Raw genomic sequence first — 27,155 nt, 5'->3', positions numbered from 1 at the left:
AACACTTCAGCCTAGAGTAGTTAAGTGATTCTGCCCAAGGCCACGCAGCAAATCAGTTGGAGAACTGGGACTACAGGAATTCCCAACTCTCATCCCATGCTTGTTCTTCCAGACCACCCAAACCAGCACCCAGCCCAAAACACCCATCCCCCAACTCACTCAAACTCATTCATTTAAATACAGAGTCCCATCTTGTTCCTCTTGGTCTTCTGAGGTCTTGTCCACACCACAGAAAGTTATATTTAAAGTTGTGAAGAATCAAGTTAGCTGATTCAATACTGACAATGAATTTGTAGTCACCATAGTCCAAACCAAACCATATTCAGGATTGTACCAGCAGCTGATCATGATTATACCGTCACATGACACAATATTGAGGACAATTTGTTCTGTTTAACACTGGTCACAGTAAGTATTGTGTGAGCTCATTTGATTCTGACACTTTGTAGTGAAAACAAGCCTTGACAAAAGCTGCAGTTATTTTGTGCTCTCTCTGATCTCACATGGTCTATGCAGCATTGACAGCTCTTACAATTATATTTTTTTTTAAACCAGGAGTCTCTCAAAATTTGGTGTGTTTCATAGAGCCCCTGCTCCTGGAGTCATGTGAATATATGAAAATCTCAGCATTCAAAAGACGGAAACCTTCCTACAGGATATAGGTTAAAATGTTTTGCTTGTGAGTGGTGTAGTTCACATATCGGCAGATTCTTACAGCTGTAAGTGAACTGGTCATCGTAAGTATTATGATATGCAAAGTTAATAAACTGAACTTTGATAGTGAATGGTGAGTTGGTAGCAAATTCTTGAAGTTAAGTAGCACTGGAAATAAGCTTTTTTCTTAAATAAAGCTATAGATCAGGATTTCCAGCAACTTCATTAAACAGGAAAAACACAGTTTATTCTGACTTTGTAAATAGTAGCTGAAATATGTTAATCTTGCCAAGTACACATGAGCATTTAGCCTACAGTTGATATTTACTACAGAAAGCTTGAGTAGGAGCAAAACAAGACAGAGAAAAGACACTTTTTTTTCCTTCAAGGTAGAGTCAGTCATAACCCAGGCATTTGAAAGTTCCTACATTATTTTTTCCAAAAACTAATATCCAGAAACACAGACAAATTATTGGTAGTACCATAACAGTTTCAACAAGAGAGTTTATTGAGTTTATTGACACCCAAATCAAAATTGTAAAAGCATATAACTTACAACCAGTGAGGTCCCCAAGCTATAGTTTTCCCCCTTCTGCCATGGCCCAAACACTGCAGGATATATTACATTTTAGATTAATATGTTCCCAGCAATGAATTTTATTTAGTTGGTCCATGTGCAATAACACCCTTAAACATACAATAACACGAATGGCACTGCCTTTTATCACTTAATGCTTATTAGAATAAATCTCATGTCATGTACACTTTATCTGTGATTTAATTATTGCTTTTTTATGTGTTATAGGCAAACAACAAAAGAAAACATGGGCCAGATCCCCATCTTATATAAATCAGTGTAATTCCATGGCCTGCACCAATTTATACTAGTTGAGAATCTGGCCCTATATTTTAAAAATACTTTTATATTAGCATATTAAATATGAAAGTAATGAAAGTGTTATTAACACCTACACATACATTATCCAAACAGGTTTTAAGGTTCGACGAATGGCAAAAGGCTCAATCTTAACTTTTTAGCCACAATATTTATAAAATTTTTATTTTTAAACACACAAATTCTATTCTACTAATGAATACATAGATTAAATATTTAGATACTTCATGTATAGATCTGAGTTTTACATATGAAATGTACCTATACAGAGAAGCAAGGGTACCCAGAATACCCCTCTAATTAAAATATTTCTACATATTATTTTTCAACTGAATGAAAAAAATTTTAAAAAAACATTAAAGGGAAGATTCTTAGTAAACCAAGTAATCAGATCATTTTGGAGTTCTTAGTCCTTTTTCATTGGTCCTTTGTATTTTAATTTCATTGTAGAGGAACATCCTCTACTCCTCAGCATTCAAGATGTATATGAAACTGTGAGCAGACATATTATATGCATTGTTACAGCCAGCTCATTACCTAAACGCCTTTTACATACAGTAACACAAATAGACTCATAGGCCCAAATCATGCCCTGTAGTGGGGAAATTTTGAACCACTCTTTAAAGGCTGCAGATTAAAGGATTTTCCTCACATAGGGTACACAAGACAGAATAGAACTCAATACTCTATCATGTTATGATTAGCAATTAAACCTGAGTAGCCGGTAAAGATTCTGACAATGCAGTACACACCCTGAAATCATATGCCTATTCATACAGGGAAACAATAATGAAAACATACTGTGACTCTGATTCTAACTGACCAGCTGGCCAGACAGTTAAATATTTTGTGGATCTTTTCAATTTTATGGATTAGACTTTTGCTGCTACCAAATTACTTTTATCTTTAAGTATTTAAATGTCCTAAGGATAAGAATCATCTCCTTGTTAGATGCTAGTCGCCCTTTCTGAATATCATTAGTGTTATCTGTAGGGTGACCAAGTATCCGGGTTTTGACCAGAACACCCGGTCAAAAAGGGACCCTGGTGGCTCCAGTCAGCACCGCCAACCAGGCCATTAAAAGTCCAGTCGTCAGTGATGCTGGGCTAAGACAGGCTAGTCCCTACCTGTCCTGGCACCATGCTGCGCCCCGAAGAGGCCAGCAGCAGGTCTGACTCCTAAGCAGGGTGGGCCACAGGGCTCTGCATGCTGCCGCCGCCCCTAGCACTGACTACACACTCCCCTTGACTGGGAACCGGTCAATGGGAGCTGAGGGGGTGGTGCCTGCAGATGATAACAGCACGCAGAGCCACCTGCGTACTTCCACATAGGAGCTGGACTGCTGCTGGCCACTTCCAGGGTGCAGCACAGTCCCAGGACAGGCAGGAAGCCTGCCTTAGTGCCCCCATTGTGCCACTGACCAGGAGCTGCCGGAAATAAGCCCGCTCCCCACCCCCGTGCCCCAATCCCCTGCCCTAGCCCTGAGCCCCCACAAAACCCAGAGTCCCCTCCTGCACCCCAGCCCCAAGCCTGCACCCCCAGCCCAGAGCCCTCAGTCCCCCTGCACCCCAACCCCCTACCCTAACCCAGAGGCACCTCCCACATCCTCTTCACTGCCTCCTGCCCTCACTGCCTCCTGCACCCCAACTTCTGCCTCAACCTGCAGCCCCCTCCTGCACTCTGAATCCCTCAGCCCCACCCCCCAGAATGAAGCCCCCTCCTGCATCCCAAGCCCCTCATCCCCAGCCCCACCCCAGAGCCCAGAGCCCACACCCCCAGCCCAGAGCCCATACCCCCTCCCATACCTCAACCCCCTGCCTCAACCCGCAGCCCCCTCCCACATTCCAAATCCCTCAGCCCCACCCCCTAGCCTGGAGCCCCCTCCTGCACCCCAAACCCCAGCCACACCCCCAGCCAGATCCCTCACCCCCTCCTGCACCCCAACTCCCTGTCCCAGCCCGGAGCCCCCTCTCGCACCTTGAACCCTTCATTTCTGCCCCCCCCAAGCCCACACACCCAGTTAGAGCCCTCGCCCCTCCCGCATCCCATCCCTCTGCCCCAGTCCAGTGAAAGTGAGCAAGGGTGGGGGAGAGCGAGCCACCAAGGGAGGGGGAATGTAGTGAGTGGGGACGGGCCCTCAAGGATGGGGCTGGGAAGGGGGCAAGGCCTCTGTGTAGGGGCTAGGGTGTTCGATTTTGTGCGATTAGAAAGTTGGCACCCCTAGTTATCTGAAAATAAATCAGTCTCCACACTTCGGTCAAAACACATGAAAAGCCCAAATGTATTTACAAGGTAAAGTGTCATATGCATTGTGCACTAGTAAAGGGCTATGTACAAAAATAAAAAAGGAAATTACACAGTGATTACACAAACAATGCTTAAATATATCCAAGAATCACAAATTAAAGTTGTATTGACCTGATAAAGACAAGGTTATTATTTACCTAAAATCAAGCTAAATTCCTAGCCTCTGTCTTGAAAGATGGACATCATTGTAAATTAATGGTTCAGGTTTATTCACCAGATAAGCCTTGAACTTGCAAAGTAGAGTCATCCTGATAACCTTAACTGGTTTCTTTTTCTCCACAGTAAAAATTCTAGCATGTGCATCTTGTGAGTTACCTTGGCAACCAGCACACAGACAGAAAAATATTTTCTAGCACAACCCAAAGAAACTGCAAACCCGTTTAAGGCTTCTCCCCACACACACTATTTTCATAAATGTATGTAGTCATATGATTACAGACTTTAGATGCTCTTTTGATAAGAACTTTCCTAACATCCTACTGAAAGCCAGAGCTAAGAAGGAAATCTGATTGGGGAAACAAAGAAGTGGGAGTGGCAACCAGCAAGTTAAATCTCGCACTTGTTAACTTCAGTTGCAGACTGCCACACATACACTGAGCACAGTTCTCTGGAGAAATCTGTATTTGAATGTGTGGCTCCCTGGAGAGCTACATTCACTTTGAGTTCAAAAACAGTAATGAAAATGAAATACCGAGCATTTTAAATAATTTATAATTTTCTCTCTTTTTTTTGTGAACCTTTTTTCTTCAAACTGGCAAAATAAACTGGTCCTCACGTACTTGTTATCCTTAAAAGAGTAGCAGGAGCATTCTTTTCAGCTGCAGGAGAGCTTATGCTTTGACAATCATCAGAGGGAATGGTACAATCAAACCACAGGGGAACACAGATCGAAGGCCCCATCCACCATTTCAAGGAGCAGCTAACCCCAAAAGGATGGAGGGTTCGTAAAAGAGCAGGATTCTTTGAGGGCAAAAATTAGCCAACATCTGACAGACCTGAACTGTTGACCTTTGTCCCTTCTCCACTGCCACTGTGCCCCCATTCCAATCACGCATTCTTAGCTCAATGCCAAAAAACACTACTGAGCCTTATAAACACTGACTCCTTTCCTCTGCTGTAAGCACCAACATGTATAAATTACAGGTATTTTGACAAACCTCCCCTTTCATTGTTTCATTCACAACTGCACAGTGGGGAAATATGTGTGTGACTGGAATCATACTAGGGGTAGAACACTGCACCTATTGATCATGAAGACTCTTCTGTCTGTGGGATATGCAAATCAGACAGCATAGCAGATCCATGCTATAGACAAGGCAATGTCCCTGCTATTTTCCAATAGCATATACCCTTTTAAATATCACACACGGGGATTGAACAAATTGTACAGGCAATGAAAGTACATCAGAGCAAACTTTGGCACTCGTCCCTACCCTTGTTAGCCCCCTAGCTGTTTGGAAGTGCAACCAGTACAAACTAGATGTATGTCATGTCATATTTGCTTCCTGTTACATACAAAGAAAAGGATCCTCCATTTAAAGGAACTATTTTCTTTTTTAAAAGAACTAATATTTGCATATTGCATATCCAGTAAATGCTCAATAGCAGGGATTATGACTGTTCAGTGTCATGTTGGCCACTAAATACCCTGAACGGAGGGATGCACAAACTGGGGTACCCAAAAATGGGGTGCACAGGGAGCTTACTTACACAACTTACCACAGAAAGGTGTTACAACAGAATTGGTTGTAGGTTAATTGGAAGGGTTAGTTAATGTTTTGTACAACACTTAGAAAATTTAAAGTATTGTAGAAATGGTAAATGTTTTTATTCTGATGTGGTTCCCTCTTTGAGATGAAATAGCCAGCCCACAGAACAATTGGCTTGGTCTCTTCGTGAAAGCAGTGGGCCTTCGCTACATCTGCACTGCTTCTGTCATCTGTCACTGCAGATGTGTATAATCAGTTACCATTTTGTTTGGTGATTGTTTCAGAAAGAATGAAGAGCAATATGTTGCTTTTAAATATGTATTAAATAATTGAAGCTCTTACTTGATGGTGAAATAATGTAATAGCTGCAATGTTTTAATGCAGAGTACTATTGCATGTATCCTTATCTCTCTTTCACACATCTTTTCACATTCTCTCCATCCTTGCAGTGAAATTATCTTTTCAAGGACATTGTGTCTTTGCCATGCCCCCTAGCAATTACTACCCCTAACATAAATCCAACCTGAGCCTTTGAAAGAATTCTTACTCAATCTATCTTGAGTGCTGCTCAGTATTGTAACTTCATTCTCTAAGAAGGAGCATTGCCACTTTTAATCACCTCTATCTTCTGCATTGCCTTCTTGAAAATGGTCCCTTTTCAAACAACATGTCCTTCATACAGACATTTTGAAAAGGTACTTGTTTATAGGTTAATAAAAGAAACATTTTCTTATTTGTATTTTGGAGAGTTGGTGCTTGGTTCAACTGGTTTAAAAAAAACACAAAAATTTGGAGCCTCATGAACATGAGGGGTTGATAGGAATAGTCTGATTCCAGTATTATGCAAACTTCCCCACAAAGTACAAAGTAACGCCAGTCCATCACAGTCCTGGTTTACAATGCCTATGCCATTATGTTCTGCATTGCATCCGGAACAAAAAGCCATATCAAACAGAGAGGAAGCTTGGCCCAGGGGTTTGGGCACTAGCCTAGAATTTATGAGTTCTGTATTAAATTCCCTGCTCTGCCATAGGCTTTCTGTGTGAGTTTGGAAAAGTCATTTAGTCTCTTTCTTTCGCAGTTTCCCATCTATAATATAGGACAATCCCTCACAGAAGTGTTGTGCAGATGCATACCTTTAAAAACTTGTGGGATGCTCAGACACGCGAGTTAACCTAAACAGAAATAAGGCACTCTTATTCTAGAACAAGTCTGTCCACACATGATGTTATTCAGGAATAGCTGATCCAGAATAACTCCATGTATAGATGAACCCTTGCAGTTTTCCCAGCCCTACCCTACCCAGCCAGATTGGTGAGCAATATTTGGGGATAGAAAAAAAAATCTAAATTAAAAAAACGGGGGGAAAATTCCTTAAGGAATATGCATTGAAATGAGGAAAATCCATCTCTACACTTGAATTCTGCATACTTTAAATCTGCAACACTGAATTCCGGGGATACTTCAAAGAGACTCTCATTCAAATATAACAATTACGCTTGCAGTAATGCACTACTTACATAACCTTGATGGATGCCTGCTGGTGAGCTCATTGAAAACAGTGCTATTCCTCTGAGAACACCCTCAACCGTTGTCATTCTTTGGAGAGCAGTTAATGCTGGTTTTATCATGTCAGCTATGACAGTATGAGGTCTTGTGTGTATGTATTCCAAAGAGGTTTCTCACAAGTTCATAGAGAACACCAAATTCCTTTAGGGAACTCATCCCCCATGTCTCACCTTTATCTGCCTAACAGTGTTCCCAGAAGATTAGCAAGTCAAGCTGTCTAGTTCTCCCTCCAGGGAATTCAGCTGCAACTATAAGCAGAAGTCAAAGGAGTGCAGACATTTCCCAGTTATTTTCATAAGTTTTTCATGAAATTGCTTTCAAGTATCAAACCTATTTATTTTAGTGGAGAAGAGCTTATTAAGATGAGCGCTTTACATCCACTAAGAAACTGAACACAAAATGTCAGCTAAGGGTGATTAGAAGTCTGGTTTGAGCTGTTGGGTGGGTGAAAATCAAATAGAAATACAAACTACAGAACTAGATTGTGTTAGGATTATATACAGGAACTAATTGCTAATTACAACGGGCCATGCTGTGGCTGGCTCTTGAACAGTTCCATCAGAGGGGGACAGCATGCAAAGATCGTTCCCTTCAACTACCAGGGGGAAAGGTTCTGGAAGGTTTTCGTATCTACAGTGTTAGGGGGCCTCAAATTGGGCCCCACTGCATGGCAAAGAGTGCTTCTCTGCTTCATCTTTGCACACCTTAACCAGGAGTGTGAGCAGATCAACACACTGACCCATAAACAGAGTCACCATCACAGTACTGTAATTTTATCTAGTGATTTTTTAAATTGCAAGTCTCACACTATTCTGTGTTTATCTTAAAGTCCCAGCTCCTGCAGTAGATGATGAGATGATTTGGGGGGGGTGGATGGGGGGGCGGTAGGAGGAAACCCGCCTAGCCAGCCACCCACACACAGCAAGGAAAGATTCCCTGCTGATTCTGCTGCTGCTGCACTGCCGCAGCGTGTGATGAGATGACGAAAAAAATCCCAGACCCTAGAGACAGAAATCTGTCCAGTGAGTGAAGGATGAGTGCCAGAGGGGCTGGGTGAGACTGTGTGCATGGATGAGAGGTTGATTATTCACACAGATCTGCAATTAGTGAAGGCATGGAGCCATGGAGATTTACAGCAGCTGAGACAGGTGTTTGGGCACAGTGTGGATGCCAGATAGTCAAAGAAATGGGACCTCAGAAGAAACTAATATTTTCTGAAAAAACTATGGAAAGTAAAGTTTTTTTGTTTTTTGGGGGGTTTTTTTGGGGGGGGCACTGAGCAGATTAGAAAATGGGTTCCCCACAGCCATGACCCAGAAAATTTAGACTTTTCGGAGGGAGGGGGGAGTGGAATAATTAAATATATATTTTACTAAAAACCAAACATTTTGATTGGGAAATGCTGCCACAGTGCCTCATGGGAGTTTGGGGCATGACGTACCTGAACAACAACTCCCATAAGGCACCATGGCAGCATTTCCAAATCGAAATTTCTGCGTTTTGCCCAAAAAATCAGGAACTTTTGGGGTGTTCATTTTTCACAAAAAATGTCTGTTTTCTGTGAAAATTTCAACTTTTTGTTGACAAAAAAATGTTTTGTCAAAACCTAATTTTCTAATTTAAAAAATCCCACCATCTCTGATTTTACCACTAAATTCCCCCCATCCCCCGCCCTTTTCTTTTTTCCAGTGGAAAAAAGGTTAATAACTGAAAGTGGGGGGAAACTCTCTCTCACTCATTCAGTCATACTTCTTTCTTCACTGGAAGAATTTGGGGGGAAAAGTAAAATGCTGGGTGCGTGGCTCCATGTAAGTGTGCACATGCACATGCCTGAGACTGGGTGCATGTATGAACAGAGGAGACTGTGAGGCACTAAGGACTTGGGAGTAGGAGGTTTAGAAATACAACTAACTCGGAATAATAAGCAGAGTGGAGGGGCAGTGCCAGAGGAAGGCGGCCACCAACAAGTGTCGTCTGAGAGCCCTAAACTGAAATGACCCTGCTGTGCTCCACCAAATGCACAAGGCGCAGCCACAATTACAGACACTGTTCTCTCCTGAGTCTCAATGCTTTCTAATGTTCCTACTGGTATAGTGCAGTGAGCACTATCCGACTTAGTACTGTGTCTATAAGGCATAATCACACAGTTCACCATACATAAAAATATCAAAGCCTTTTTAAATGCCCAGACACATGGAAATTTACACAGCAGATGTGCTTCCTTCATCATGTGTGTTTACAGGCTGCATTATTAAGATGCCCATGGAATGACGCATGACACTCATTGCATGCCTTATATGATGCACCTTACCAGGTAATAGAAAAATTGTGTAATGCTATATTAAAGTTGAGAAATATATATATGATCAAATGATTAGAGCCTCAACTTTTGCCATTTCTTGTCCTCTGTATGTTTAATCCTTCATTCTGAAAGTTTTCAATTCTTTTAATGGAATTTCCTATGATATTTGTAAAGAATAAGATGTATAGAAAAAGGCTAGCCCCCCTCCAGAATGACCTATGCCATGCACCTTATGAAGGCTCTAGAAGGGAATCTTGCCCTGCCCGCCTTAAAGTTACAGCTGTACCCTACAAGATGTAGACCGTGTGAGGGCAAAGGTACGAAATAAGCAGTGTTAAACCAGAAGTAACCCGTCACTCTTCCAAGTGGAGCAGCGCTAAAACCAAAAGAGATACTTCATTAGGTGGAATGGATATTTTTTCCTCTTCAGGATTTATAACTGGAGGCTTTACCAGCTAATTTTGCATCGATGTAAAGGTGTTTTAATTTATAAAGCAATCCACAGAGATTTCATGTGTTTTCAATATATTTGCATTTTTATTTGCCTACATTGCCCAAGCCACCTCCTTCAGGTGTCCGGATAGTAAAATTTGTATTCTTGTATCATCTAGTCTCAAGATTTTATGCAATTGTATTTGGACTGTCTTATCCTATACTTCCCAAACATTTCACTTATTCCAGTAGAGATGGGATTGGGAATGAATTGTATGAGCAGAAATAATGGTAAAACATATTGGACTTGGATTATAAAACAAAATCTGTTAACTAGTCTAAAAATTACACTTTAAAATAGTGAGTAGAAAAAAAAACATGGCAGTTGGGCATGAGCTCACAGGTATTTAAAAGGTTAACAAAAATATAAAGTAACTATTCTCAACAGATCCTCCAACAGGCACCTTAGATTAGAATGCCCTTCATTATCGTACCTCAGCACGACACTGTGATTATTAAATTTATCCTCATAACACCCTTGTGAGGGAGGGAAATACTAATCTCATTGCATTGATGGGGAACTGAGGAATAGGGAGATTTAGAAAACTGTCAAAAGCCACACAAGTATTCTATGGTAGAGGCAGGAATCAAACCCAGGTCTCCTGAGTCCCAACCCAGTGCTTTAGCCACAAAGCATTCTTCCTCCCTCATATACATACATGACAGACTAATTTTTGCCTGATCTTATTGGAGCACCTTCCCTGAAGCATGGCTCAAGCCTCCTCCCTGGTGCTTGTTAACTGAAGTGACTTCTCCCCTTCTCCTCATATAGGTTGGAACCAGGGGCAGGTGGGGAGGCAACCACTGGTGCTTCCACCCAAGGTGACTCCCCACTGTACCAGAGACACATGGGGTGTTGTCCCTTGCGAAAGTGAATAATGCTACTAACCCTAACCAGTATGTTAGGGTACATCTCCAGTGCAACTAACACCCGCAGCTTGACTGTGTCAGCTGACTTGGGCTCACGGGGCTCAGGCTAAGGGGTAGTTTAACTGCGGTGTAGACATTCGGGCTCAGGCTGCAGCCTGGGCTCTGTGATCTCATGAGGGGGGAGCTTCCAAAGCTTGGGCTCCAGCCTGAGCTGGAGCGTCTACACTGTAAATTTATACCCCACAACTGGAGCTTTTTGTATATTTGTAATCTAACAGCTGTGGGTGTTTAATTGCTGTGTAGACATATCCTAAGAACAAAGTACAGGAACACAACCACAGCAGCAGAAGTGACACACCCAAAACAACACCATAAAAGGGGACACTAGTGGGAGCAGGAAAATTGGATCTGATGAAGGACAGGGATAGGGTTCACTAGCAAATATTAACCATTACCAAATCAACCAGTTCCCCACCTACCAACATCCACAACTTATCCCAGCCCCCACCTCCTCCCTGGCCCCTTCCAAGTAGATGGGATGGTGAGGATGAGTCCCGAGGCGAGTGCTCCGGTGCTGTGAACACTGGCCAGCTTAAACAAAAAAGTCTCCACTCATGGGTGGTGCAGGATCCTTTCCTGGCTCCTACCAGGCTCAGCTGGCTCCCCAGCTTGAGGCTGCAGGGCAGTCTCAGTTCTAGCTCAGATTTCTGCCTCTCTAGACTCTGGTCTCCACAGGACTGGAGGTGCGTGCCTCATGTGCTAGATCCCTCAGCAGTTCAGAGTCTCCCTTTGTGGGGAGGGAGAGTTAATCAGAGACTTCCTGCGCTGCCTTGCTTGTCTCTCCGCTCCCCATCCCCAATCTGAAACCACAACTTGTCTCTGAGTCAGGCTGACCCCTCCCCGCCCCGGCTCAGCATTGGCCCTAAACTGCTTGCCCAAATTACCCCAATGCAGTACCCTATTGGTCTGAACAGGAGTTTCTCATCCATTTTGTCTCTACCCCTGACTCCAAGCATACTGGGAAACAGAGTCAGAGAGCTCTTGTAGCGGTTACAGTTGTAGTCCCTTGGGAGTATGGGCCCCAGAGGCTGAGTCTGTCACTCCAAATGGCACTTTCATTATTCTAATGTTTGTTCTACATCTTGCCTTCTTCCCATTCCTACTCTTTTTCACCCTCTGACTGTCGTGTGTAATATTAGGTTGCCTCTTGGACCTTGTCTTTTTCTTGTTCTGTAAAGTGTCTATCAGACTTCTGGCTGCTATAAAAACAAATACTACTACTTTAAAATCATGCAAGAATTTATGGCACTCCTCTGAACACTTGTTCGCATGTGGTATACCAGACAAGGCAATTTACTTGTGCCGTGAGGATCAGTAATAATATAATACACACACACAGCTGTTATTATCCTAAGAAAAGACATTTGTGGTAAAATATTAAAGCCATAGTATGAATCGGAAGTGTGTTTGGTACTATTCAATTTTTATTTTTATAATTTCAAGGGATATCATCAATTTTAAGCATTTTTTCCTATTTTTATAGATTTAAGTTTTCGCAGTTGCAGAAAGTTTGGAGCGGAGGCTGCCAGGCAATGGGGGAAGGCAGACTAATTCCTTAATGACAGCGGATGTTGACAGATTGTATTTTAAAGGCTATAAAGCTTTAACTTTTTTAATCTGAACAGGACATGTCAAAATATACAAAGTAAATATTCTTAAATTAAATTCTAATAAGTTCCCAGTTAGGCAAATTACAAAAAATGCTATCTGTAAATTTCAGTTATCAGTGGAAATATTTTCTGTTGGTTTTTCCATGTAGTGATATTTGACATTTACCAATAAAAATCTAATCCTTCCAATCCCAATCACAAAATATCAGAGGGATCAGAACTATATTTGTAATCTAATTTTTCATTTATACAAGGAACTACAAAATCTTTAAGTGACCTAGTATTTGCTGTGGGTTGTGCAAAAGAGATAGATCCTTTTAAAATGGAATTGGTCATATCCCACTTTTAAAAGACTGGTATAGTGACAAATCAGAAATCGCTTCACTTGAGCATCATATTTATAAGATTAATGACAGTATTGGTTCATATTCTCTGTGTATATATAAAGTCTGCTGCAGTTTCCACGATATGCATCTGATGAAGTGAGCTGTAGCTCACGAAAGCTTATGCTCTAATAAATTGGTTAGTCTCTAAGGTGCCACAAGTACTCCTTTTCTTTTTGACAAAAATAAAGGATCTCATGTATTATACGCAGAATTAAACTCTCACTGAAAGGAAACCACATATGTACAAGGAGGTATATGAGAACATTAATGAGGTGGAACAATTAAGTAGCAATCCACAATTTTGTTCTTGTACAATGTTTTTTCCTAATTCATATAAATGGTTTTAAAATTAATACACTCACTGAAAAAGTCAATTAGTGGGGGGAAAAACACCCTTTGTCAGGTTTTATAATTCAACAGACAGCTTAATAAATTCCAACTATCAGTAAATATTTTCAGGATAGTCATTCTAGTGGATTCTATTCCACCAAATGTTTCTGACAGCACAGCATTTCTGATGCATTAGACTCTGCTTCAAAGCAATAGATATTTAAAGAAATCCATTATGACAATGTACATTATTTACTGTAATATTTGCCATGCTGAAACTGTTATGAAATAAAATAAAGCAGATACATACGGATTAAGGGCCTGCTCCTAATCCCACTGAAGTCAAGAAGAAAACTGATTTCAATAGGAATAAGACAGGACTCTAATGGGCCTGATATAAAGTCTATTGAATACAATGGAAAGACTTCTATTGACTTCAAGAGGTTTTGGATCTGGCCTGAAATGCAAAAGTGACACATATGTGTTGGTCTACCCAAAAACTGTCTCTCTTTACTGCTACCAACCATTTCTTAACAGATGTTGTAGAAACCATGTTGGTCCTATGATATCAGACAGACAATGATATAAGGTAATAAGGGTAAGGTAATTTCTTTCATTGGACCAACTTCTGTTGGTGAGAGAGAAGCTTCGAAGCTATGCAGAGCTCTTCTTCAGGTCTGGGAAAGGTGTTCGGAGTGTCACAGCTAAATACAAGTTGGAATAGATTGTTTAGCATAATTAACTAATGCCTGTTCTAAGGAAGCATTCAAGGTGAGTCGTAGAATCATGGTATTGTAGGACTGGAAGGGACCTCGAAAGGTCATCTAGTCCAGTCTCCTTCTCTCAAGGCAGGACCAGGTATTATCTTGACCATTCCTGACAGGTGTTTGTCTAACCTGCTCTTAAAAATCTCCAAGTGTTGGAGATTCCATAACCTCCCCAGGCAATTTATTCCAGTGCTTAACTGCCCTAACAGGAAGTTTTTCATAATGTCCAACCTAAACCTCCCTTGCTGGAATTTAAGCCCATTGCTTCTTGTCCTATCCTAAGCAGTTAACCAGAACAATTTTTCTCCCTTCTCCTTAGAAAAACCTTTTCTGTATTTGAAAACTGTTATGTCCCCTCTCAGTCTTCTCTTCTCCAAACTAAACAAACCCAATTTTTTTAATCTTTCCTCATAGGTCATGCTTTCTAGACCTTTAATAATTTGTGTTGCTCTTCTCTGGACTTTCTCCAATTTGTCCACACTTTCCTGAAATGTGGTGCCCAGAACTGGACACAATACTCCAGTTGAGACCTAATCAGCACGGAGTAGAGCAGAAGAATTACTTCTCGTGTCTTGCTTACAATACTCCTGCTAATATATCCCAGAATGACGTTTGCTTTTTTTGCAACCGCGTTACACTGTTGACTCATATTTAGCTTGTGATCTAACTATGACCCCCAGATCCCTTTCTGCAGTACTACTTCCTAGGCAGTCATTTCCCAATTTGTATGTGTGCAATTGATTGTTTCTTCCTAAGTGGAGTACTTTGCATTTGTCCTTTTTGAATTTCATCCTATTTATTTGAGACCATTTCTCCAGTTTGTCCAGATCATTTTGAATTTTAATCCTATCCTATCCTCCAAAGCACATGCAACCTCTTTTAACTTGATATCATCCACAAACTTTATAAGTGTACTTGCTATGCCATTATCTAAATCATTGATGAAGATATCAAACAGAACCAGACCCAGGACTGATCCCTGCAGGACCCACATGACATGCCCTTCCAGGTTGACTGTGAATCACTGATAACTACTCTCTTGTAACAAGAAAAGTACTTGTGGCACCTTAGAGACTAACAAATTTATTTGAGCATAAGCTTTCGTGAGCTACAGCTCGCTTCATCAGAACTAGTTATGCACTCACCTTATAGTAGCTCCAACTAGGTTGTATTTCCCTAGTTTGTTTCTGAGACAGTCGTTCAAGACAATCTCAAAAACCTTACTGAGGTCAAGATATACCACATCTATCGCTTCCCCACATCCACAAAGCTTGTTACCTTGTCAAAGAAAGCTGTTAGACTGATTTGATATGATTTGTTCTTGACAAATCCATGCTGTTATTTATCACCATATTATCTTCTAGGTGTTTCCAAACTGATTGCTTAATTATTTACTCCATTATCTTTCCAGGTACTGTAGTTAAGATGACTGGGCTAACTTTATTCCCCGGTTGTCCTTGTATAGATGAGCATTATATTTCCCCTCTTCCAGTCCTCTGGAATCTTTCCCATCTTCCATAACTTTTCAAAGGTAATTGTTAATGGCTCAGATATCTCCGCAGTCAGCTCCTTGAGTATTCTAGGATGCATTCTATCAGGCCCTGGTGATTTGAAGACATCTAACTTGTCTAAGTAATTTTTAACTTGTTCTTTCCCTATTTTAGCCTCCAATCCTACCTCATTTTCACTGGCATTCACTATGTTGGACATCCAATCACTACAAACTTTTCTGATGAAAACTGAAACCAAAAATCATTTCGCACTTCTGACATTTCCACATTATCTGTTGTTATTTTTCTCCCCTCATTGAGCAATGGGACTGCTCTGTCCTTGTTCTTCCTCTTGCATCCTGTGCAGTGAGGTGTCCCATTATCATCTCTGCAGCTGTAGGACAAAAAAAAGAGGAGTAGGGTTTGGTGGTTGCAGAGTGTCGTAATAAATCCAGTTTCTTTTTTTTAGACCATGATCTTTAATGTCCAACAAAGTTATGAATTTAAGTTCCAAGACTCATCTTTTGAAGATGTTGTGCAGGTTTCCTTTGAGAAGGAGGACTGAGAGTGATCATTTTGTGAAAAGTATTCATCCACAGGTGATAGAAAAAATGATAAAACACAAAAACATCCTATGAGAGTTAATTTGACTGTAGTGATTGCCTTGGTTAACTCCTGTAATTGTTATTAGGGCATTTAGAGCATTGAATGACATACACCACATGTTGTGATGGGCATGTGTAGGACCCATAGATCTTGAAAGGTGTGTTGTGCGGGGTATTGGTCATTGTAGCAGTGGAGGTATGCCTGCAGGTTTTGCATCTGTTGTTCTGTCAGGGTCTGGTGCCACTTTGACTTGGTGGATTGTGGTCTGTGGGGATGCTTCTGATGAGCTTGGTGAGTTGCGGGGTTTGTCTGAAGGCCAGAAAGGTGTGGGTCTGGAAAAGATTTATTTCAGGATGTGGTCCCCATCAAGTATGGGTTATAACTGTTTAGTGATGCCCCATATGGTTTCCAGTGAGGGGATGACAACTGGAAGTGTGCAGTTGTAGGGGAGGATTTTTCTGTATTGAAGCAGGTTCTTTCAAGATAGTTGCTTGGCCCATTCCATGTGCAATCTACTTCTGTGGTGGAGTGTTCTTGTTTGGTGAAGGCAGTTTTCAGTGTGTTAAGGTGTGTACCCTGTACTTTCTCCTCGGAGCATTTTCTGTGGTATCTGAGGGCCTGGCTGTAGATAACTGATTTCTTGGTGTGCTTAGGGTGGTTCCTGGATCTGAGAAAATAGGTGTGGTGAACCATGGGTTTCTTTTATAGAGTTGTCTATAGGGTTCCGTTCTTGAAGCTGAATGATGTGTCCTGGAAGTTGATGCAGATAGGGGAGTTCTTGGGTGCTTACATTCATAACTTTGCTAGACATTAAAAATTAAGGCCTAAATAAAGATACTGGATTTATGGCTTATTACAACAATCTGTAACCCACTAAACCTCCTTTTTAATCCCATAACTTTATAGACCGCTTGAATGGTCCATTAGAACATGTGTTAGCTACTTATGCCAAACTATCTGTTCCACTTTGTATTTATCTTTGGCACTCCGAGTATCTTTCCCAGACCTGAAGAAGAGCTCTGTGTAACTCGAAAGCTTGTCTCTCTCTCACTGACAGAAGTGGGTCCAATACCCACCAATACCCACCCACCTCATCTCATTTTTTAAAGACACATATGTAAAGGTCCCCAGGCGAACTACTGTATATACCTATTTGCTAATGATAGGCCAGGGGGTCTCAAACTTCATTGCTCCACCACCCTCTTCTGACAACAAAAATTAGTGCACGACCCCAGGAGGGGGGGGTCAAAGCCAAAGCTCAAGGGCTTCCGCCCCAGGCAGGAGGCCTGTAATCTGAGCCCCGCCACCAAGCACTGAAGCCCTTGGGCTTCAGTCCTGGGTGGTGCGGCTTGGGCTTCGGCTTTGGCCCTGGTCAGTGTGGCTTGGGCTTTGGCTTCAGCCCCAGACCACAGCAAGTCTAATGCCAGCCCTGGTGACCTCATTGAAAAGAGGTTGCAACCCACTTGGGGGTCCCTGACCTACAGTTTGAGAGCCACTGTGATAGGCTAAGCAAGCTTAAAAACCTGAGGCATAAATGTATGCCCGATTATTTTTTCCTTCAGCACATTCTACAGACAGATTTGGTAGCTTGTGCAGTGAATCTAAGTAGGCAATGGTTGACGTCTCTGCCTCATTAAATACCAAAAAGGTTTTTGACACACACACAGCACTTTTTGTCATTCCTGAGGCTAAACTCCCATTGAACTTTCATTGACTTCAGTGATAATTTTCCACAAGCAAGAACTGCAGAATGAGGTTTGTTTCTGTGTGAAAGTCTGTCAGTCATTTCAGTTTACTTCTTATTATGAAAGAAGAAGTCACACAGCATGGAGAAGAAAAAAAAACTTAATTGGCTATTGTGATTACATAAGCATACATTTAATCCAATGCTTTTTATTTTTTTCAAATGAACCTGGGCCAGATCTTTAAAGGTAGTTAGGCATTGCTGAGCACAGAGTTGCAGCACTTAACTGATTTAGGAGCCTAAATATCATTTCACAGTCCTGCACAATTAAGTCCCCTCTACACAAAACAAGTTATGGCTTGGGAAACAGCAATAGTAAACTTCCTCACCCTGGGCTTCCAAAGCTCCAGACTCCAAAGTGAAGGGGACCACCCCTAATTCAATCCTGTCCTCTTTGCTGGGGCTACGAGAGGAAGTGCCAGTGGATATGGTGGTTTTGGTGATCTAGATGCCTCTTCTAGGAACTGGGAGTCCATCAAACACCTGTCAGATTGTTCAGCTTTTGTCACTTCTGATCCAGCCTGGATTTAGGCTGGTGACCTGGAGGTTAAAGATTCTTTATCAATACTCAATGCTCAAATAAATTTGTTAGTCTCTAAGGTGCCACAAGTACTCCTTTTCTTTTTGCGAATACAGACTAACACGGCTGCTACTCTGAAACCTGAAAATTATCAATACTGAGCCCTACATTCCCCTAACATTTTTTAATTTGTCTAGTGTTCAAAGGGGAACCAAAAGATGCTTAATGTTTTCATTATCATCTTTGAGAAGTCTCACACACCTCACCAAATACTCAGAGCTGTATATTGGGTATTTGTCTCCAGCAATGGTGTTCAAAGTGTGAGGCTGACTTACCAGAATAGTACTCACCTTTACCAGGGCAGCACTAGCCAGCCCAAAAAGGGTTATTTGTTATGTTTCCAAGGCAGTTTTATTCAAGATAAAGAAACTGGGTGATGAATATATAGATTCATGTTTTGCTTTTACTAAATGTCAAAGCCAGAAAGAAAACTGAATAAACTGCTATGACAACATGTCTCATACATGCCGAGCACTCACCACTCCTTTTCTCCAAGAGGTTTCCTGGGGACGCTGTCCCTCCCACATCTTCCAGAATGCACTTTACACATGGGTAGATGAAGACATAACAGAAAAGGTCTTACATTTCTCTCCTCAGATGCCCTGGTACGTATTGAAGAGCAAAGCTTAATGGAGCCAAAATGTCAAGTCTGCAGTCTGTGTGCACTCGGAAGGAAGCCTTGAATATTACTTTTCACTTAATTTTTCATAATTTCAATATACTGGCTGCCTGGTACACCAGCTCCAAAAAGTTACACTAATGGTTTGCTACTCCTACTAGCCACATAAGGTTTAAATTACTGAGTGCTTTCTATTTTTTGAGAGCTGTGCTCTGGGAATCTCAGTGCATGAAAATAGTTCAATGCATTAATTAGTCGTGAACTTCTCTAGAGGACTCTTTTCCAAGGACTCATGAAGCATATCTGATCCAAAACAGAGGAGCACCTTAGCACCACCTATCTTGTCTGACAGGTTATTCACCTTTTCATATTGTCAGGCAATCCTTGAGATAAATCCAAGCATCCCAATCCCACTGTCCCACCTGTAGTGCTTGGTTACATTCATACCTTTCAACCTGCCAAGGCCCAACTGTGGGTTGTAATATGTAACAAGTATTCAAAATAAGGACCTGTGAAGGGGAACACTCACTGCCAGCACTGCCCAGGGGTCAGGCAGGAGCATGGCAGGTTTCTCTCTTTCTAGGCACTGCAAAGATTTGCCTCTGGCCAGGTCAGACATTTGAGTCCAAGTCTGTAAAGAGCCCAACAACAGGGTAGCCTTCTGGGTTAGGCAAAGGACCCTAAGCTTCTCCTTAGGTCAGGGGCTCATGGTCTGGAGACTTCTATCTTCAGGGCCTTCCCTCAACTAGATTGCCCACACCACAGCTTTTGTAATTGGCCCCTCCTTAGCAGCTGGTAGGGGACCCTAGGCCCACGCTCTTCACCAGGGCCCAGTGGTAAGCGGCTACATCCTGCACCCTAGAATGCTATGCAGCTGTCTCCCAGGATCACTTCCTACCACTTCCCAACAGGTAAAGTAAAGATCTCTAAGAACTGAACACAAAGATACGGTCTCTAACCTTCAGAGAGTTTCATGTCCCTTCTTTGTTGGCCTGGCCATGCTTCAGGCAGCAAGAGCTCTTGCAACACTTCCTCCCAGGAGCTCAGAGTGTAGGTCGACTCACCTCACTGTGTCAGCTACAGAGCTACTCTGCCTCTCTTTTAAGTTCCTCCTCTAGCCCATGCAAACTTTGTGTGTGTAACAGGTGTCATCAGATGTCACCGGTGCTCTGCTCTGTTCAATGATGATAACAGTTGGCTGCGTGTGTGTTCCCTCTGTATGCTGCCCCGGCTCTGCAGATATCTGACACAGCAGACCCCAAGAGAACCCCCAATGACCACAGACTCCGATAAGGTACGAAGGCACCCGGCCAGGTTTATTATCAAAGCACAGTAATAGTTTCCCGCAGACTCTACAGGACTTACTACAAATATGTACCCCCTGACAATGGACCAGCTCAGTCAGCGGTGGGACTTACCACTGCCCCCTAGACCAGACAATGATATCCACTCAAGGATGCATTCTTATACACAGGTACAAACAAGTTACACATCACTCCTGACGCATTGAGGTACAACCCCTCTACGTGTTAGGGTGCTGCCTCTCTCCTAGTACATGTTGGTTCAAACAAACAACTCTATCCATCATATTATCCTTTTGATCCTGTCTTTAGGATGGGTCAGCCTGTTCCTCATTATCTCTGTGGAATGTGTTCGTAACAGAATGTTCTGGTGCTATCCTGTCACATGTTCATCCTATTAGTACTTGATACCTTTTAGATATGTCTATACATGCAAATAGCTGCCTTCTTCTCGCCAACTTCCATGAGCAGGGTCTGCCTCTGCCTCACAGCTTAACTTTGCTTTATGTTAGCAAAGTCTTGACCATTACTTTAGTTCAGGCCTCAGGCCTCATACCAGGCCTCTAATACTAAGGGTTCATGTTTCAGGGCCTCATCTTACTACAACAGGGTGGAGCTACTAGGGCCCTGAGCAGCTCTTTAACCCCTTCCTATCCCGTGTGGGGTTTGTAAGCCTCAGAGATACAAAAAATACATTTGTTTAGGAAACTTAACATGCTGAGGAATTCCTTCTTTAGTGTAAGTAACTTACTATAGCCTCAGTTTCATGATTCTTTATTTCTAATATAAATACTTTTCAACAATAAAGTGAAGTGACACCCAATTTCTGTGGAATATAAGTAACTGAGTCTAGAGTGAGGAATCCTTAAGAGGTGTGGTTATATGATGTAGTAATATTTAGGTGGCATTGGGAAGACAAGATTAACAAACTCAGTTTACTGCCAATAAGGTAAGCATATGCACATCAGTTAAAATATATCAACAATTGAAAAAGCAAAAAGTCCAGTCTCATGACAAAAATCAAACCATCCAGCCACAGAAACAAACCAAACAAATCCACATTCTTCTTCATAGTCCCATGCCTCCTTCACACTTCCTGAATGCCTGTATAACATATATGCTTTACAGAGTGTTCCAAAGCTCAGCAAATTCAGGCTATTTCAGACCAACTATAAGGAATGAATTTCACAAATTGAGGAGTCCTTGATGAAAAATGCCCTTCCAACAGCTTTCTCCAGTTTAAATAGAGGGGGCTTCAGCTTGTTTGCTTCCACTGCTTACAATGGGATGAGTATCCTATAAGAATAAAAATAGTCTTTCAGGTAGACATGTCCCAGACCCTATGGCAAAACCAACACCTTAAATTCAACCTGGAAACCACACAGCCACACAGATCATGGAGCATTTGTATAATATGCTCTGAAGGAGATACCCTGCTCAGTAAGCAGACTACTTCATTCTACATCTTTCTAAACTTCTGAATGGACTTAATATTGATCGCAACATTGAGTATATTGTAATAATCTAATATCAAAGCTTCAAAAAGATATTGATAACTGCTGCAAGATTTGCTGGCCAGACAAAAGTGAGAGCGAGAGCGCGAGCGTGTCCTGGTCACAGCTGCAACTTCACCACCAAAAACAACCAATCTAACCAGACCCCCAAATTGTGAACTCAAGTAGCACATAGCAGATGCACAATTAAGAGAACTGATAAAATCTGCTACAGTAACTCTTCTAGATAGCTCCCCAACGTACAAACATCAGCTCTGTCAATAGATAGCTGATTTCTTAACACCATTTGTATTGGGTGGGCACATTTAACAGGAATTTCATTTCACTACTTCACAAGCTGCCAACATACCCCTTTGTCATTACAATTCTTTACATGTTTTTTGTTTCACTAGTCACAGTTGCAAGGTACAGAATATCACAGTGAAGTCTCATCTCACCAGCTCACTGCTATAAACTACAGTACTACTGTAGAAGTCTGGCAAGACTAAGACTTTTTTTTTTTTAAGTTGAAATCACAAAAGAAAAGTTAATGGCTACAATCATCCGCTCCTTCCTCCCACCGCCTCATTAAGTTCTATAAGAAACTGTGGCTCCATGTGTAGACATACTGCATCCATCAGGAGGGACTGGATTTAGGGCCTTCATCGCCAGATGTGCACACCTGTATCACCTTAGTCGAGCAGCCACTGGGGAAGATATAAGCACGATAATAGTTTATTGTATAGCCCTATGTATTGTCTATTTAGACAGAAATGTTTCTGCTCATACTATAACTGCTCTCTCACTGCTGAATCACATCCTGAGCAAAGAAAGTGGCCAGTAAATCTGTAACAGCCTCTTTTTTACTTCCTTGCCTACAAAAATTTTAAAATGATTGAAAACTACTGAAAGAAGAAAACAAGTACTGCTAGCCAGTGTGAGACAACATACTATGGACTCATAAGGCAAGTTCTTATAAATTCCCTTTGAGTCAGTCATATGCTAATTTGTGTGTTTTATATTATTTTTTGTTTTAGTGTTTTAGTTTTATGCATACACTGCATATGTTAGTTAAGCTAACAGGGTATCCTTTCTTGCCTTCTGATCATAGTATAAATGAAGAATACAAAGAACTGTTTTGTAATTAATACAGAGGATTGTACCCGATATTTTGCATCAGAAAGGCTTGTACCAGGAATTTTGCTGGAACATGAACTGAATGATCTAAACATTAGTATTAGCTTTTCATAGGGTTGCTGAAAACATGAGCATGGGTTTTTCCTGGTATATCCTCTAGAGCAAATTACTTGCAATGCAATTCCTCGAACTTTTAATCTTGCCCTTCTGCACTATGGCTACTAAGAGAAAAACAGAGCTTATTCCATAAAGGATGATATGGAAACTCATGCATTATATCCTTACTATGTTGTGAAGCTTCAGGAAAGCTATTAAATAACATTATCAAAAGTTGATCCTTTGAGGTGAATATCAAAATATATTGACCCAAAAGACAGCTAATGACTGAGGTGGATCAGAGACCAATATTTATAATTTTTATGAGGGATAATAAATTTTGATGTTCATTAAAACAAGAGGTCAGTGGGCCTGTGAAGAGGTGTCCACCCCACAAAGGATTAGAAGGGGTTAAGGTGGCCAGGTAGGCCAATTAACCGCCCTGGCTGCACCTGGAGGAAGAGCCAGGGAGCTGATTAAAGGAGGCTCACCTGGGCAGAAGGAGGTGGTACTCCCAGAGAAGGGGGAGAACCAGGAAGAGTAGGAAGCCGTCCAAGGAAGGAGCAGTAAGGACTGAAAGGGTAGATCCCAGAACTACTGAGCTGAAGGTCCCTGGACTGGAAGTAGTAGGTGGACCCAAGTTTCCCTACAGGTCACTGGGAAAGTGGCACCATCAGAGCAGCACAGTAGAAGACTATGTGGACTATGTGAAGACTATGTGGGACTATTTGCATAGAAGGATTTTAGACTAACCCCAGAAGGGGTAACACATAGATGGTGACCTGGCCAGAGGGCCGAGTCATGAAGAGGATGCTGCGGTTCCTGGAGTGAGGCAAGTCTGTAGGGTGAGAGGATGAAGGGAGAGGCCCACCTGAAGAGGGTGCACCAACTGGCAAAGCTAATCCCCAGGACAGCCAGCAGGAGGCGCCACTACAGTGAGTGGACCCCATGACAGAGTCAAATTCTGTAGCCTTTGTTCAGGCCAAACTCCCACTTACAATAATGAGAGTCTTGCCTAATGACTGGAAGATTTGCCCCAAATACCACTACTAATTAAAGCTCAAGAAGGTGCTCAGTTCTGTACAACATATAAATTAAAATAGTCCCTGCCCTGAGCAGCATAGGTCAAAACGATAGATATAGATAAGACTGAATGCACTCAGTGCCCAATCCAAAGTGAAAAGGAAACTTTTCATTAACTTCAATAAGTGTTGGACCAGGCTCTAAGAAATCAATGAGAAGGTGTCAACTTAGAAAGTTACATTTTCATTTGTTTGGGTGATTGATTTATTTGTTTTTGGAGAGGTTTTTTGTTTTCATCATGTCAGCAGGTTCGATTTTGTGGGCCTCTCAAAAGAATATGTATTGTTACAACACTTGTTTATTAAATCATTCATATGCAAGTATTCTAGAATTCCATCTAATTATTACAATAGGAAGTATCAGTACTGTTTTTATTTTGAAACAAAGCTTTTAAATGAACCTTTTAGAGGGACTTGAGGTCCAGAATTTGCTTCTGCAAGATGATTAATAGATTTCACCTAACTCAAGGTAGCCAGTTAGGATGTGCCCATTCACTTATATAATCTAACTGGTTAACACCAGTCCATGCCTCTGAATCACAATCACATGATTGTTTGCAGCCCAGTCACTGCCCGGATTTCTCTTATACATACAACAGTACATAATTAGAGATGATTTTTAAACCAAAAAAAGAAAGAAACTGAGGGGCCTGAGAAATTTTTTTCAAAATTTGAAATGTTTCTAAATTCAAAAAATAATTCAACCAGGTTTATATATAATGGCCCAGACCATCACCTTCTGGAGTTTATCCTCTTTCATTCCTTGTGCAGATATCACAGAAAACAATCCAGGTCAATATTGTACATTTACATATCAGCCCTCACACAGTCCCAAGGAATCTTACAATTCAAATAATGTTAGAAACACCAGTAAACATGAAGTATTTTAATCTTGATTAAGAATCAGAGTCAGAGTCAGCTTTGGGAATATCAGTCAGTAATTTCCTTCACAGACAACATGCATAATATTAACAGCCCTCATCAGGGCAACCTAACAAGTGGATCTTGAGGGAAGACTAGGACAATCTACACTAATAATGATCTGATAGACCAACAACCGTAGTTTATAATGAATATTGAATTTCACCACTAATCCATTCAGAAATTTCAAAAGTGGTGTAATGTGTTCAAATAATCTCATTGTAAGGAAAAATCTTGCAGCAACGTTTTTTGTCTGCAGCAATTTACTAACAGTGTGAGCTGAAAATCCCAGTAAGAGTGAATTACAGTAATCAACCCCGGAGATGACAAAAGCATTAATCAGCATCTCCCTAACTTTACTGATGATCATAGGTCTCAGCCTGGCAATGGTACAAAGATGACAAAAAGAAGCCTTTGAACAGATGCAAAATACTTATCATATAATAAATCTAAGGGCTGTGTAACACACTGTGACCAGCTGTGTCAAATTATGCTGAAAAATAAAAAAAAAACTAAGAGAAGGGGAAAGCCTATGCAATTGAATAATTGATTTAAATTTTTAGTAATACAGTTTCTATTCCCCGAAGCATACAATGGGGACTGAATTTTTCCAAATGAATCAAATGGTGGTAAATGAAAAATTAAAATTAAAAATACATTTAGTAACTTTTTAAATGACCTGAAAACTTGGTAACATACTAAATCAACTGATTCAAAAATGAACTTGGGGAGGGCAGACTTCAGCTTAAATTGGACCTCTAATGAAAGTCAGCAATGTAAAAACACTTTCCTCAATTAATATAACACATTTGATTAAGGAAGCCACAAAATATAACATTCTTTATTGAAGATAGGTACAAACTGGAAACAGTTTAATTAAATGGCCACATTCTGCATCCTTAATCACGTCAGCAATCACACTGACTTCCTGGGGATGATTCACATGGGTAAAATGAGCAGGGTTGGCTCACATATCAGTGAAGATTTAGATAAACCAGTAAACCAGCTTTTGTAAAGGGAAATCATGCCTCACCAATCTACTACAATTTTTTGAGGGAGTCAACAAACAGGTGGACAAGGGTGATCCAGTGGACATAGTGTATTTGGACTTTCAGAAGGCCTTTGACAAAGTCCCTCACCAAAGGCTCTTAAGCAAACTAAGCAGTCATGAGCTGAGGGAAGGTCCTCCAATGGATCAGTAATCGGTTAAAAGACAGGAAACAAAGGGTAGGAATAAATGGTCAGTTTTCAGAATGGAGAAAAGTAAATAGTGGTGTCTAGATATCTGTACTGGGACAAGTATTGTTCAACATATTCATAAATTATGTGGGGAAAGGAGTAAACAATGAGGTGGCAAAGTTTGCAAAATTACTCAAGATAGTTAAGGCCAAAGCAGACTGTGTGAGATCCCTTTGTAACTCTTTGAATTGGGTGACTGATCAACAAAGAGGCACTGAGTGCAGTAAGTGAAATTCTATGTTGATAAATGCAAAGTAATGCATATTGGAAAACATAATCCCAAGTATACATATACAGTGATGGGGTCTACGTTAGTTACCACCACTCAGGCAGGAGATCTTGGAGTCATTGTGGACTGTTCTCTGAAAACATCCGCTCAATGTGCAGCAGCAGTCAAAAAAGCTAACAATGTTAGGAACTATTAAAGGGATAGATAATAAGACAAAAGAGGTCATAATCCCACTATATAAATCCATGGTACACCCAACCCTTGAATTGCCCCATCTCAAAAAAGATATATTGGAAATGTAAAAGGTACAGGGAAGGGCAACAAATATGATTAATGGTATGTGACAGCTTCCATATGAGAAGAGAGATTAAAAAGACAGCGACTGTTCATCTAGGAACAGAGATGACTAAGGGGGGATATGATAGAGGTCTGTAAAATCATGAATGGTGTAGAGAAAGTGAATAAAGAAGCATTATTTACCTCTTCACATAACACAAGAACCAGCGGCCACCCAATAAAACGAATAGGCAGCAGGTTTTAAACAAACAAAAGAAAGTACTACTTCACACAACACACAGTCAACCTGTGGAATTCATTGCTAGGGGATGCTGTGAAGGCCAAAACCATAACTGGGATCAAAAAAGAATTAGATAAGTTCAGGGAGGAT

General features: G+C 41.2%; 1 protein-coding gene across 3 annotated transcripts in view; it reads right to left on the bottom strand.

Annotated features, from left to right (window-relative positions):
* The window catches only part of TAFA2 (TAFA chemokine like family member 2), a 295,636-nt gene that overhangs the window by 180,652 nt on the left and 87,829 nt on the right, over positions 1-27,155 (bottom strand). The window lies entirely within an intron of this gene.

The sequence above is a fragment of the Lepidochelys olivacea genome (assembly GCF_965140295.1).
Source record: "Lepidochelys olivacea isolate rLepOli2 genome assembly, chromosome: 1".
Classification (NCBI taxonomy): Eukaryota; Metazoa; Chordata; order Testudines; family Cheloniidae; genus Lepidochelys; species Lepidochelys olivacea.
This window is presented reverse-complemented; position numbering and strand designations above follow the sequence as displayed.